At 30.3% G+C, this 14,792-nt stretch overlaps 1 non-coding gene across 1 annotated transcript; it reads left to right on the top strand.

Annotated features, from left to right (window-relative positions):
* Positions 1 to 14,085: 14,085 nt before the first annotated feature.
* Trnaa-cgc lies at positions 14,086 to 14,157 on the top strand. Its single transcript has one exon. It is a non-coding gene; the product is annotated as a tRNA-Ala (tRNA).
* Positions 14,158 to 14,792: the final 635 nt, after the last annotated feature.

Here is a 14,792-nt window from a genome sequence, read left to right as displayed (position 1 = left end):
TCCTAATCTACTTGATTTTTATATAAAAACAAACAGAAAATAGAAATATTCAGTTTGTTCGTGATTTTTAAAAATATTTCTTATATGTTATTCACTTATTATTACTCTCGTTTGTTTTTCTTATCACATCACATCCATATTTTGAAGAAAACAATAAATGTAAATAAAATGTTGCATAATGATTTAAGTAAAGCGGTTCTATTCAGATAATATATTTTAGTTAAATTACATTTAATGGTGATATTTTAGTTGGGTAAATTTTTACCCAACAATATTTGAGATTACTTTATGTTTAACCAGAACTATATAATAATAAAATTTCTACAATGTTTAAAACTTATTGCTTCAATTTTTCAAATTGAAATTATGGAAATTATGGACATTATAATTATTATAATATTTGCTATAAGAATACATTTAGCGTTTTAGTTGTTAAAAAAAAATCTAAACGATCTTCAATATTGTACGAATTCTTTTAAACAAATCTAATTAGAAATTATATCCTTTTTGTTCATCGCGTTATCGATTTTCAAGATTGCAGAGGATAATTGTTTTTTTTGTAAATTTATTGATGAATTTTTAGAAAACCATGAAGTCGATTATGTGGCAAAATCAATAATTTCTCTTGTCTGAATGTTACTTTTTCTCGTCTAAAATTCTAAAATTTAGATTAATCTTAAATCAATTTATTCCAACTGTATATTATTTTATTTTATTTAAGGTTCTAATATTTACTTACTTATGAGTCTGAACAAGAAAATAATTTACGTGTTCGTCTCACAAATTTCAATTTTTATAAATAAAAACTTAAGTGAAAAATAATTAAAACTTTTGAGTTTATAGTAGCTATATGCACTACTTACACATTATGTATTTTTTATTTTAATATATTTTCTATATACGCATGGCACCAATGAAAATAACTGAGAAGCTATAAAATGAAAAACCTAATATGTTTTAGAGAAGTTTTATTGCAAATATGCTTTTAATAACTGGACAAATAATATATTTTTCCCTGGGTAAAAGTGTAAGGTAATTTTACTAATTTTTGATATATATACATACGAGGGTGTTCCATGTTGTAATGGCCAAGCTCACGGACTGGTGCGGACAGAGTTGTGAGTTCGAACCTCAAAAACCCTCTGGACAACCTACTTAACAGTTTAACTCAGCTCACGGTACTGCCCTAGAGTACTACTCGTTATTTATTTATTTATACATACATACATACATACATACTAACATATTCTCAAATAAAATTGGATGATACTGTGTATTTATATAGACGAAAAATTTACAGAAAATTGAATAATCTTAAACAAGTCCAATACGGGACTTGAAAATTATCAAAAATGTTCTTATTTTTTATTTCTGTAAATAACAATCCTGATACAGTTTAATTTTATAAGCTAGTTAATAAAATGGACAAATTCGAAAATGTATGTTTACATAAGAAAATAAAAATTAAAATATAACTTCAAGGTATGGTTTTATGTTTTCGCGAATTTAAATTATATGTCTTCGTTCTTCATTTCATTCATTTCAGTCTAAAGTTTGCACTACTATATTAATTTAAGAAAATGTGTAAGTCGTGAGAATATTGATATATAACACCTGACTCAATAAGTTCGTAGGGTATATTGTAACTAATTAATAATTTAATTAAGTATTATATATAACTATTAATTTATTAGTAGTGGGATATATTTTAACTGACCATTAAAAAATGTTATAAAACCTCAAGACAATCCTTTCTTAATTATTGATCAAATTTAAGGTGACTATACGTCCGGGTTTGTCTGCGACAGTTCCGGATTTTCACCTTGACTACCGGTTTTTTTTAAAAGCAATATTTGTCCCGGATTTAGATGTTTTGTCGCGGATTGTCCCGGTTTTTCTAATGGGTAAATTTACAAAAAATATAAAAATAAACGAACCCAGTGATTGTATACAAAGAAGAAAATTGAATAGAATTGTATACAATGCTCCAAAGCGAGAAATACATAATTAAAATAGTATTACATGTAATTGAATAATAAAGTACCTACTAAAAGTTTGCAATTGCAATTAAAACTAGCTGTAAGTGGAATTCTGTCTTAAGGCAATTAGGGCATCGTGCCTTAAGGCAAATTGCTGGAACTTCCCGTACCAAAAATTTTTTTTTTTTTTTTAAACGATTAAAATTGAAAAATTGAAAAAAATTTACTTCGAAAAAATAAGATTTTTGAGAAACTATAAATTGGACAAAAAATTACTTTTTTTTGAAAAAAAAATTTTTTTTTAAAAAATTTTTTTTAAAAAAATTTTTTTTTTAATTTTTTTTTAAAAAAAATTTTTTTTTTATTTTGACATATTTTGGAAGATCTGAACTTGTTTTTCAGAGCAATCGTACTGCTTTAACTGCATAGAGACGAAATATAAAGCGCGTAAGCGCGGCGTCGCTGTCTAACGGGTAAACATTGATACGGAACCCATTTCATTGATACGGAACAAAATTTATACTTATTGTTAAAATCTCTATAAAATATCTGAAAATTTGATGTGCATATCTCTAATGATCATTTTAGACCGCCAAATGGCATTTTTTTTTACTTCTATCGTTATATCTCCGAAACCGCTAGACCTGCCTTTATAAAAATTTGACCAATTCTTTATCTTGTCAATACAAGTAAAATGTTTTTTGAATTATTAAAATCGGACGCTCCGTTCTCTTAAAAACTGAGTTACCGTTTTCGGCACTTTTTGCCCCGTATCTCCGGAACGGATAGACCTGCCTTCGCCAAAAACTAATCAGCACGTCTCCTTATCAATACGAATCGAATGTTTTTTGAATTATTCAAATCGGTTGATCCGTGTTCCCGAAATCGTCGACGAAAATTTGTATCCGCACATACATACACACACGCACACACACACACACACACACACACACACACCACACACACACACACACGCACATACATCCATTTTTTCTAAGGTATGCCAAAATGTTCAGAAACCTCTGAAACGTAAAGATATATAAAAATTTTCATTTTCGATTTTTTTGCGATTACTATAACTTACCCTACGGGAAGTTAATAATCATATAAGAAAACATATTTTAGTGTATTTTTAAATAGCATTTGTTATTTTAAAGGCAACCCCCCCTCTCCGTGTCCCAAATTCGCATAACTAAAAATTGCCATCCCGGATTAGCAACCCTAAAAATTAAGTCCCGGTTTTGACTTAAAAAAAAAGGTCACTTCATTAAATAGGCCAGCGGTGGCGATATCGGTTAGAACGTGGGCTAGCACCAACTAGTCCCGAGTTCGCTGGCTCGATTTACGCTACCGCCGTAGCCCGACATCAAGCAACTTTGATGTCAAATTTCCACTTGGGGTTATAGATCACAATATAATTTCAATTGGAAATCGTCCTTCGTGGACGTAGTTGCATCATTCAATCATTTGTAAACTATTAGACGTAAGAGCTAATATAAACCCCACACATAGGAGAATGGTGAACCGATGGGTTGTCTCTCATAATAATACCTTAGGTCATAAGTCTTGAACAAAACAGCTTATAGAACATTTGAAGTAAGAGTTCTGATTGCTGTTGAAACAATAAACAAAAACTTCATTGCTGTTGAAACAATAAACAACTAGCTGTAAGTGGAATTCTGTCTTAAGGCAATTAAGGCATCGTGCCTTAAGGCAAATTGTTGGAACTTCCCGTACCAAAAATTATTATTTTTTTAAAACATTTAACATTTTTGAAAAAATTTTACTTCGAAAAAATTAGATTTTTGAGAAACTATAAATTTGACAAAAAATTACTTTTTTTGAAAAAAAAAATTTTTTTTGAAAACAAAATTTTTTTGAAAAGAAAAATGTTTTTTTTATTTTGACATAGTTTGAAAATTCTGAACTTTTTTTCAAAGCAATCGTACTGCTTTAACTGCATAAAGCGCGTAAGCGCCGCGTCGCTGTCTAACGCATAAGCATTGGTACGGAACCCATAGGAATGTTAACAAAATGTATACTTATTGTTAAAATCTCTATAAAATATCTGATAATTTGATGTGCATATGTCTAATGATCATTTTTGACCGCCAAATGGCTCATTTTTTTACTTTTTCTTCCATATCTCCGAAACCGCTAGACCTACCATCATGAAAATTTTATCGATTCTTCATCTTGTCAATACAAGTGAAATGTTTTCTGAATTATTCAAATCGGACGCTCCGTTCTCTTAAAAACTGAGTTACCGTTTTCGGTACTTTTTGCCCCGTATCTTTGGAACGGCTAGACCTGCCTTCGCCAAAAACTAATAAGCACGTCTCCTTATCAATACAAATTGAATGTTTTTTGAATTATTCAAATCGGTTGATCCGTGTTCCCGAAATCGTCAACGAAAATTTGTATCCGCACATACATACACACACACACACACATACATCCATTTTTTCTAAGGTATGCCAAGATGTTCAGAAACCTCTGAAACGTAAAGATATATGAAAATTTTCATTTTTGATTTTTTTGCGATTACTATAACTTGCCCTACGGGAAGTTAAAAACTTCATTAAAAAATCAGCTTACTTGATATGTTCCTACGGTCTTACTAATTGATGTGTTACATACAATTTTGAAAATTGATCAATATATTTCTGTACATTAACATTAATTCTGTTTCAATTGCGATTGAATCATCTTCAGTTTTAAATCATTAATCATTATAGAAATCTGTGTCTCTTGGTATATCTAGCACGTTCAACAGTTACCGATTTTTAGCCCAAAGTCTCCTCCATGATAACTTAAGACATAAGCGACGTGTGCGGCGTACGGATCACGTCGTTCGGTTTTCCGCGGACGCGTAATGTAACCTTCCTATGGCGGTTGTATTCGCATCGGTCCTCTGATTCCCCCCCGTCGGCGGCGGAAAGCGACGCCTTCGCGCTTTCTGCGCAGACTCCGGCATTCCGGCAGCTGGGAAACGAGCACGCGGCTGCTGAGCCATTGGTCGTCAGCTTCGTTACCATCATACTACCGAATTATTTTAGACCGAAAGAGAGCTCCGGATTCTCCACGCCGATACGGGGCTCCATTCATTCGCGATCCGCAAATAAATCGAACATAATTTATAGCTGGTGCCGCGACGCGCAATGATGCCGAAGAAACGATTATGGAGAAGAATGCGATTGACTTTTATTGAAATGTTTATAAAATATATTCTTCTCTCTGTGTTACAGTTGCTGATTTTATTTAGATATTAGAATTATTTGATAAATATCACCTATAGTATTGGAAAGTATATTTAGATTATTGTTGTGTTGAACACTAGCATTGAAATTTAACTAGTGGGGCGCATGGCATTGTGCCTTAAGGCAAATTGCTAGAACTTCTCGTACCAAAAATTATTTTTTTTAAAAGATTAACATTTTTGAAAAAAATTTACTCTGAAAAATTAGATTTTTGAGAAACTACAAATTTTTGACAAAAATTTACTTTTTTTTGAAAAAAAGACTTTTTGAAGAAAAGTGTATTTTAAAATATTTTGAAAATTCTGAACTTTTTTTCAAAGCAATCGTACTGCTTTAACTGCATAGAGACGAAATATCGAAGCGCGTATGCGCCGCGCCACCGTCTAACGGATAAGCATTGGTACGGAACCCATAGGAATGTAAACAAAATTTATACTCATTGTTAAAATCTCTATAAAATATCTGATAATTTAATGTGCATATGTCTAATGATTATTTTGGACCGCCAAATGGCATTTTTTTTTACTTTTTTCATTAGATTTCCGAAACCGCTAGACCTGCCTTCATGAAAATTTGATCAATTCTACATCTTGTCAATACAAGTAAAATGTAAAATCGGACGTTCCGTTCTCTTAAAAACTGAGTTACCATTTTTGGTACTTTTTGCCCCATATCTTCGGAACGGCTAGACCTGATTTCGCCAAAAACTAATCAGCACGTCTCCTTATCAATACGAAGCGAATGTTTTTTGAATTATTCAAATCGCTGCATCCGTGTTCCCGAAATCGTCGACGAAAATTTGTATCCGAACACACATACACACGCACACGCATACACACACACATACATCCATTTTTTCTAAGGTATGCCAAAATATTCAGAAACCTCTGAAACGTAAAGCTATATAAACATTTTTCATTTTCGATTTTTTTGCGATTACTATAACTTACCCTACGGGAAGTTAATTATTTAAAATGAAAATTAACATATTTTCAAATATCTCTATTCAAAATTTCAAAATATCGTCTTTCATAAGATTGGAAAATTTGCCTCCTTTTCTTCTTCCATACGATTGCTTATAAATACTAGAAAATATATAGGATAGAGCGGGGCTTAAAGGCCCGCGGGTAAAAACGTTAACCACCGATATTTCAAAAACAAGTAAAGTTATTAATTTTTTAATAATATTTGAAAGTAGAGGGTAAAAGATGTGTAAAAAGCCATCACCTTGACTCTTACAACGTTGCTATTGGGAGATAAACAGCAATGTTTGAGAATCCATAATAAAAGTATTTTTTCGTTGTCGTTTGTTTTGGTTGTGAGCACTGTTGTTTAGTTTACGAGACCTTAATATAGCTTTTAGCTATACGTTATTTAATTATTTTATGAGTTATATTATTAATTTCAATTTTAATATGGTTTCAACAGATTTTTTATATGACCTCTATAAAAGCTTACACCTGGGTAAAAGAACCAACTGAACCTCTACATTTCCAAAAGTGTAAAAAATAAAAATTAGCAAATAAAAAAGTTTATTAAGTTAAAAAAAAACTATTTTACAAGATATATTTTTTTAAATATATCAAAAAAATTATTTGAACTTTGCTGATGAAACACCAGAATTTGTGATAGAATACCAGAAGTTTGTTTTCATATTTGTTTCTCGACGTTTCAAGCCATTCTAAATCGAATGAGACCAAACTGCGAAAAAATGTGTGTATGTGTGAACAGTTTTTTTACCTTAAATCGACGTTTTCTCAAAAACGGCTGGACCGATTTAAAAAATTTAAAAGCCATTCGATGTATCTTGATGAGGACACTCGTTTGTCAGTTTTGTGCGACGATCGGCAGAGCCGTTTTCTCGTAATAAGAAGAAAATTGGATTTTTTTTGTCCACGCTTTAACCCGCAATTCAAAATCGATTTTGAAAATTCAGAAGCCATTCGAAAGATATTGATTGAAAATTAACCTACTTAGTTTTTGATAAAGATTCGCTGGCACAATTTCTTATAATTAACTGTTGAAAAAAAATTTTCGACAATTTTCATGATTTTTTTTAAACGATAGATAATATGGTCTTCTAGGTCATACTAAAATAAGACCCTACGACAAGTTCTTTAATTTAAAAAATTCGTCAAATTTTGCAAAAATTAGTAAAGTTTTTTTAGCGTTTGTCAAAATTAGACATTTTATCGACGTTTTCTCAAAAACGCCTGAATAGATTTCAAAAATTTAATAGCCATTTTATGTATCCCTATGAAGACTTTCGTTATTCAGTTTTGTTCGACGATCGGCCGAGCCGTTTCTTTCTAATTAGCAAAAACGTGTAAGACCTTCTGTCCACGTTTTAGCGCTTTTTCCGAATCTATTTTAAAAATTCAAAAACTGTTCGAAAGATATTGGTTGAGAATTGAACTGATTAGTTTTTACTAAAGATCGAACGAGACGTTTCCTTGTAACTATCTGTTAAAAAAAATTTTTGACGATTTTTATGAAACTTTTTTTGGCCATTGATATTATGGTTTTCTAGAACATACTGAAATATTACGGCCCTACGGCAAAAGTAGTTTAATTTTAAAAATGCAGCAAAGTTTGAAAAAATATCCTAGTCAAAATTTTGTGTGTGTTAAAAGTTGGTTGTATAATGTGATAAGTCAAACATTATCAATTCATTAAAATGTGGAACAATAAACTACAATTTTAGGACATACAGTCATGTATCTGTGCAATATAATTAATATAATTACAGATAATTTAAATGTGTTTGAGAAAATTCAATTGGAAATCGCATAGTTAAGATTTAATTGAAAGCAAAAACTTGATTTTCAAATTAAACATTTGAAAATTTAATCTAATTATCTAAATCCCAAATTCGATTGATTAAGTCAATTATTACACCTATCGGGAAGTTTTTGCAACGTGCCTTAAGGCAAAATGCCACTTTCAACTAGTTCATTTGTTTATATGATTATCAGATTTCTACATAGGCGACGATGTTCTGAGTATCAAATAGCCAGAGACGTTTTGTTTTGACGGACTTTGGCCAGCGATGTCTGGACACTCCTGCGTATCGCGGTCTAATTACTTGGGCTCGTTAAAGGGTTGCAATAATACCACCTAAACCGCCTAACAAAGCTGAATCCCTGCCGTCGCTCTGGTCAAAGGACTTAATGGCTAAATCCCTCCAGGTAATGAGGTACCCCGACATAACTACATATATTGACCATCTCTACACACTGACCGGCATCAGTAAACAATGTATGTTGCATTTGAGGATTAATCTCTTCATGTACTTCAAGCTCATTAACGTGAAAATGCTGATTGACTGACATCGTGATAATGAGATTATGTCAAATATTAAACAATCCTTTTGCATTTTGTTGTATTATTTAGTTAATTATATGTACCATATATAATGCTGCCTGAAAACTGCTCAAAAATATTTATTGAAAACATTTAAATATATTTTCGACTAAATTTTGGGCTTTGCATATGTATATGAAAATTTTAAAATTTACTTTAAACATTTCTACTATCAGTATATTTTCTTGTATTTTCGAATATTATTTTATAATTTAAAAAAATCATACTTTTCTATCTAATTAGGTTTAGGTTATAAGGTGTGTATTTAACATAAATACGAACAATAGAAGTTACACGTTATAAACCATTTCCATCATAATACAAAACTAGTGGGGCGCATGGCATCTAGCCTTAAGGCAAATTGCTGGAACTTTCCGTACCAAAAATTATTATTTTTTTTAAAAAATTAACATTTTTGAAAAAAAATTACTCTGAAAAATTAGATTTTTGAGAAACTATATATTTTTGACAAAACTTTCTTATTTTGGAAAAAAGACTTTTCGAAGAAAAATGTATTTTGAAATATTTTGGAAATTCTGAACTTTTTTTCAAAGCAATCGTACTGCTTTAACTGCATAGAGACGAAATATGGAAGCGCGTAAGCACCGCGCTGCCGTCTAACAGATAAGCATTGTTACGGAACCCATAGGAATGTAAACAAAATTTATAATTATTGTTAAAATCTTTATAAAATATCTGATAATTTGATGTGCATATATCTAATGATCATTTTTGACCGCCAAATGACATTTTTTTTACATTTTTTACTAGATCTCCGAAACCGCTAGACCAACCATGAAAATTTGATCAGTTCTTCATCTTGTTAATACAAGTAAAATGTTTTTTGAATTATTCAAATCGGACGCTCCGTTCTCTTAAAAATTGAGTTACCGTTTTTGGCACTTTTTGCCCCATATCTTCAAAACGGTTAGACCTGCCTTCGCCAAAAACTAATCAGCACGTCTCCTTATCAATACGAATCGAATGTTTTTTGAATTATTTAAATCGCTTCATCCGTGTTCCCGAAATCGTCGACGAAAATTTGTATCCGAATACACATACACACACGCACACACACATACACATACATACATCCATTTTTTCTAAGGTATGCCAAAATATTCAGAAACCTCTGAAACGTAAAGATATATAAAAAATTTTATTTTCGATTTTTTTGCGATTACTATGACTTACCCTATGGGAAGCTAAGTATGTAATGTTTTTTGTAATAGTTATCTATCATTAACCATAATATTATCACCAGGACAACCATTTTTTAACCTGTTCTAATAAAATATTTAAAAAAACTTTGTTATTTTTTTAGTTTAGGGAGACTAACAATAAGTACGGTTGTGGTAGAGCACGGTAGTGACTAGTAACAGCTAAACTATACTAATATACCATAACAGCTAAACTATACTGATTTTGACATAGGGTCTATCTAAAGTGAGAAAGATGTAGTATATTTGTTTGAACATGTTCCCATTATTGATTTTAGTCATTGACTTACATTAACATGATCTATAAACTGCTTCTTAAGAGTCAAATGCATCAATTTTTTATTACTTTGTGGTAAGTTGAACATAAGTAGGTAATTTTGTGGGTGGGCACGGTTGTGACATGTATTTCTTGTGATTTTCTGACGAAGATTAAACAAATAAAAATGAAAGGAAAAATTCAATACAAAAAAAAAAGATTTTACAAATTCTTATTACCTTTTTAAAAATTTATGTTTTGTTATATTTTACTCGTAAGCTTTGTTTAAATGTTTATGCTGTATTGTATTGCTTATTATTGTTATTGCAGGCAATAAAGTTCAATATAAATCATTTTGGTGTTTATAACTAAGGTTTTTTAACCTATTTTTATGTCATTTTATGCCCAACCCAAACGACGGTTGTGACGCTCGCTCTTTTTTGTATGATTTGATTTTATGACAAATCCATAGAATTTAAGGACAATATTTTCTCGTAGACAAATTTTTAAATTACTATTCAAATAACTTTTCTTTCAGCTAACAGGTAAATTAACAAAATAGTTTCTGAAAAAAAGTGGCACAACCGTACCCAGTCTCCCTTACCAAACGTCTTTGAAAAGAAGCTAGCAACATGGGTTTTCTCTTTATTTGGCATCTCAGGTAAAAGAATCTGAAGAGAGTTGGCGGTCCTCATATTAAGCATACTCGATTCTATATCTATACAGCGCTATTCTATATGTATATTCTTTGCAAATCTGTTCCAATTCCCAGCATTGCTCGTGGCCAAATCGGTAGCGCGTGCGAGAAATAATGCGAATAATGTTTGTGCAGGTTCGAATCCCAATGCAAAGTCAATCAAAAAATGAATCCGTCGCAAGTCTGAGTTATTGAGAAAAGCATCTTTCTAATTCGAGGCTTATAGACGAAAATAATTTAGGGGTACATCGAGGAAGCGAACTGAAAGAGTTAATACTCGCTTTGCGAAAGATACCCCACAATTAACAATTATAATTCTAATGTTATTCGCATCTTTAATAAAGTAAGTTATGAAATTTATTGTTGTTACCTTTTTATGAAAACTGCACGATGGTATGGACTTGGACTGTCCTTAAAAAAATAGAAAAAAATGCGTTGTTTGGAAATTATGAGCTTTTTGAGAGTTTTGTAAAATTATGGCTAGTTTGTATTTATTATGGTTAACTTTAATTAAGTTCATTTAAACTTTGGAACTGTGATCGTGAATTACATTTCTAGGATTACAGTTAAAAAAAATATGAAGATTGTCCCATATTTTCAATAGTTAAGACTTTTGTTGAACAATGAATTTAAAATTTAAGAAATCGATCGACTTGAGAGGTCCTTGTTTAGAAAAATTTACTAAAGTGTGTCGACAAGTTTCATCAAAAGTTGCTGCATTTAATCAAGACTGAAAAATGGTACTTGAAAATTTTATTATTGAAAAATTTCGAATAAAAAAATAAAAACGTAAAAATGACATGATTTTTTCTAGTACATTTACTCCAAATGCGAGAAATATTTGAACTGATTGTGAGTAAAATGTACTAGCAAAAATCATGTCATTTTTAGGATTTTAGTTTTTACTCAAAATTTTTCAATGATAAAATTATCAAATTTTTACCATTTTCCAATTCTGATTAAATGCGCCAAGTTTCGATAAAACTTGCCAACACACTACAGTACAATTTTTTACAAAGAAAGGCTTTTCCAAATTGACTGATTTAAAAAAAAATCATAGTTCAACAAAAAGTCTTAGTTATTGAAAACTTGGGGCAATTGTGATAATCTTTTGGCTGTGGTTCTAGATATGTTATTCACGATTATGGTTTTAAAGTTTAAATGAACAAAATTAGTAAAAACTAACTACAAAAACGAAAAATAGGTCATAATTTTTCACCAAAGTTATAGGTTGCACTTAAAAGCTCATGATTTTCAAACAACGTGAAATTTTTTTTCTGATTTTTTTCAGAATAGTTAAGTCCATACTACCACATGACGTCAAGATCTGGACGCCTTGTATATGAATTAAATATTGAAATATTTTTTTTACGATTCGTACTCTGGAATAACTTACTAAAATATTACAGGCCTACAATAAGCGGTTGAATTTAAAATGTCAGCAAGCTTTAAAATTTCTCTGCATGCTTGGGTGATTCTAATCAGAATCTATGTCAAAGCATCTATAGTATAGAATATAGATTCTATACGTTCTGTGGTATTGGTAGGTAATGATTACAATTTTTGTCAACACTTAAATTAAATAAATTTTGAAAATACAAACAGGATGCAATGAAACGTAATTAATTATTATAAACAAATTAATTTAATTTATACATACACTGATATTATAAGTACGTTACGACAACATGTAGACAACTCCTAGTTAGTTCTTGGTGCGGCTGTTGACACGCGGCCGACAGTGCCATATTCACAATAAATCTATCTCCAATTTAGCGACATAGTAAAACCAACTAATTAGTGATCCCTATCGATAGAAGGATCCAAAGAGCACTTTTTGCCACTGCCACCGAATTAATGTTTCAATCAAACTGTTAAGTAATACAATATACAATGTAAACGAAACTATTGTTTAAATAAAACGTTTTAGCATAGAGAAACGATATATTCTCAAAGACTTCCCCAGTCAACGTGTTAATTAAAGTAAAATCTTTATTTTCGAACAGTTGAACATTTCATCAAAATAGATAATTCTTATTCTTGTTGATTAAGTCGAGTATTTACACATGTCGAGTAGTTTACGCAACTAGCCTTAAGGCAAACTGCTACTTACAAGTAGCTAAGTAACTTTTGGTATCTTAAATAAAATATGAATGAGAAAAATCAGCAAAACAAATAAAAAATATTAAGTTTTGTTAAATAAAATAAATAATGATATGGCGAGCATAGCTCTTTGGTAGCGTGTTCGATTCACACGACAGGGGTCTTCGGATCAAATCCTGTCAATGACATAGAATTTGTTAAAAAATAATATGTGTAGTTAATTTGAAATCAAATAAAATTGTGTTTGTTAAATAGAATTTGAATAAAAATTAAGAAATAATAGGAATAACAAAATTCGAAGAGTTGAATTTGAATTAGGAGTAAGAAGTGGAATATTGGAACTTGAAAGAAGAATGAAGAAAAAAATTGAATGAAGCTGAAAATTAAATAGAATTAAAAATTTGAAAAAGAGCAAGAATTGAGGAAAATAAGAAAAAGATTAAGAAGAATATAGAATAGGTTATGTATCCTATTCTATAGATTGAAAATGATATAAAAATTAGAATGTAACTAAATAAAAGTGTTGTAGGTGGCTAAATGATCAGAGTAAGCGAGGCAAAATAAAAAATTAAAAAAAAAAAATAATGACACTTTCTCTAATAAAAATAATTTTTAATGTTTCGATTTGTTTTATGACAAAATTTTGTCAGGGTTGCATGAGAGCAGTTACAACAGCCTATTCACTAAGTATCCTCCTCGTGCAATACTTTTTGGTTCAGACGGTTCTTTCTCGTCGATGCCTGGCTCGATTTTGGATTTTTCCGTTTTTCTTGGTTTCTCAAGAGCGGACTTGGGTGCATATGTCGTGGGGTCATCCGCTCGTAATAAGGCTTCCATTCTGCTTGAATCCAGATAACCACGTTGGCTGGATACGCTGCTTTCCTGGACGACAGCTGCTTTAAGCGTATCATCCTTTTCGCTGGACTGAATAGATGGTATCTCCCCTGGGTCGCTTAATAGCAGTTTCATCGTGTCTCTTTGTTTTGACGCCATATTTGAAACTGATAAAAAAATACTTTTTTTTTTTAATTTTGATTAAATTTTTTTAAAATATTGTTTTTTTTGTGATTTGATGTGTGTCAGATGGTCTTTTATTTCGTAAGGAAAATTATGTGTAGGCTCAATTATTAATATCGCAATAGCGTTGCATTCATTTTTTTGACACATTTTGAAAAATTTAAATGCAAAAATAAATATTTTTCACGAAGGGGTTGTAACTCAGGGGTAGAGTGTCCGCTTCGCATGCGGGAAGTCCTGGGTTCGAATCCCAGTGTCTCCATAACGTTTTTATACACATTTAAATATCTAAAAAATTATAGATATATAAATACTATTAATGTTGAAATTTCAGTGAATTATTTATTAAAGCTATTAAATAAATTTAATACCTTTTAAATTAAATTTGAAAATTTCAAAAAAATGTAAATGTTGGAAACTTTTGAAAATCTTGATTTTTTATATTTTGAATATGATCGAATTTTTTTTTGTAAACTTTTAATTTTTTTAAATTTTTCAAAATTTTTCAAAAATTTGAAATGATCGAAAATTTTTCATCAGAGAATCTTTATTTCCTAAAATATTATGATCATATTTTATCGACTTTTTTATATTTAAAACAACCAAATTTTTCAAATAATTTTCAAAACTGGTTGTTTAAACATTTTGAAATAAATTGCTTTTTTGATTTTTTTAAAATATTTAATTTTTTTTTTTTGAATTTTGAAAATAATCGATTTTTTTGTGAACTTTGAATTTTTTTGATTCTTTTAAAATTTTTCGAAAGTTTCAAACAATCGAAAATTCGAGATTTCAAAATTTTAAAACTGTGCCTTCCTTGAAATGCAATCATTTCTGCTCACCGTCAATACTTAAAATGTTGTTTGTATCATTCTAATCAGATGATTGAGTTCTCTT

This window comes from Ctenocephalides felis, unplaced genomic scaffold (genome assembly GCF_003426905.1).
Source record: "Ctenocephalides felis isolate EL2017-DRISC unplaced genomic scaffold, ASM342690v1 CF-g0.4_SCAFFOLD_01886, whole genome shotgun sequence".
In the NCBI taxonomy this organism is placed as follows: domain Eukaryota; kingdom Metazoa; phylum Arthropoda; class Insecta; order Siphonaptera; family Pulicidae; genus Ctenocephalides; species Ctenocephalides felis.
This window is presented reverse-complemented; position numbering and strand designations above follow the sequence as displayed.